This window comes from Aplysia californica, unplaced genomic scaffold (genome assembly GCF_000002075.1).
Source record: "Aplysia californica isolate F4 #8 unplaced genomic scaffold, AplCal3.0 scaffold00795, whole genome shotgun sequence".
Lineage (NCBI taxonomy): Eukaryota > Metazoa > Mollusca > Gastropoda > Aplysiida > Aplysiidae > Aplysia > Aplysia californica.
Window position 1 is genome coordinate 264,283 of NW_004798065.1, and position 1,745 is coordinate 266,027.

Here is a 1,745-nt window from a genome sequence, read left to right on the forward strand (position 1 = left end):
CACACACACACACACACACACACACACACCTTTACATTGTAGAAAGAAAAATATTCAAAAAGAATACGTCAGATCTTTAAGAATAACGTTTCTGTTAACTTACCTCATTCAGGTGGAAAATGCGTTTGATTCATTCACAAATTCACAAGCGAAACTGGCGCGAAGAGACAGCGAGAGGCTGAAAGTATGGTACTCCTTAATCACACAGTTTATATTAATTAATATTACGCGGAATTGTCTTTGGCATTGGAGAAGATCGGGTTGTCATTTGCTTTAACGCTACTAGATCTAACAATACTTTTAGGTTAGCAAAGGAGGCAGCATCTCCGAATTTAACGTCTGTCTCCGATAGGACAGAGGCTAGTAGGTTCAGGAGAGCCTCAAAAGCTCCACAAAACGACCCAAGTTCCGGAATACCCAGTCTGAGATTCGAACTAGTGCCATCTCGCTCCCCCAGAATTACAAAACACTATCTGCTCTGTAGATTCTACCTAGTTTTGAGAAATTTGACGTCAGAATTATAAAGTTGCACAGCATGTAAATCTTAAGCTTTTGTTTGTTAGTTTTAGTAAGGTTTTACGGCGCTCGCAATTGCATACATAATAAGGTCATATGAGCGCCAAGGGGTGGACGTCAATAGAGAAGTCCAGATGGGGAATCAGGCTTTCTGTGTTCACCTCTCTAGCTTCTACAGCACAAAGTCTTCTTCGATATTCAAGGCACCCCGGAAATAGCGGGTCACAAGAGAGCGACAAACACACAAAAGGAGTACAATGTACTGTAGAGGAAAATGACGAAAGTAACGATGAGGAAATAAAAAAAACAGCAGTTCCCTCTATGATGTTACAGCACAGTATGAGCATGACATTCTTGATGAATCAGCCCATTTACAATTCTATTGTGCATAAGAACATGTTAATGTCCCTCCTTTGGGAATAGCCTTATGACAACTTCAGTCAGTAAGGGGGGGGGGGGGGGGTGTCTGAAGCTTTTTCGAATGCAATTCTTTGAATATCTCGATAACGACTTTGAACAATCTTATGATTCTGATCGAGTAGACAGAACATTTGGTTTCTGACCTCATGGTCCTAGTAACTCAAAACGGCCAAAAATGGCGGATAAAACTTTACAATCCTGAAGTAGTGACATAAGAATACTTTTACTCACTCAAATGGAGAAGGATTTATTGTTAAGGCTCACATTCCAGTTATTTCTGGGTGCTTACAAAAGTAAAACACACTGCTGACTTACGGGCAATTTTCCCAATTTTATGTAAACGATAAAGTTATACTGTTATATGTACAAAGACAATCAAGAGTTTTATGTACACTTTTGAAGGTTTTGACACTTATATGACCGTAGTGTGTTGCAAGTGTCGTAAAACCTTTCATAAAACTTTTATATGCAAAGCAATCATCGGAAATGGATTCCTCATAAATCCCATCTGGATTGTTAAACAAAAACCTTCAGACATTTTATCACCAGATTAGTAAATTTTACAAGTGTCGTTCCAGGGTTGCTGGCGGGTGCTCCGATGTGATTAATTGCTCCTTCTTTCCTTTCCTATCAAACATCTATCGTCTTTACTTGTGCCCCGTATATTTTGTGTCAGTTGCTCTCTTGTAACACTTCTCACATTCGGCACTTTTGTGACCTTATTGTTTTGATTGCAAGTGTCGTTAAACTTCAACTATAACCTCCCAAAAATTATTTCAAAATATTTAATTTTTAAAAAAATATAAAAA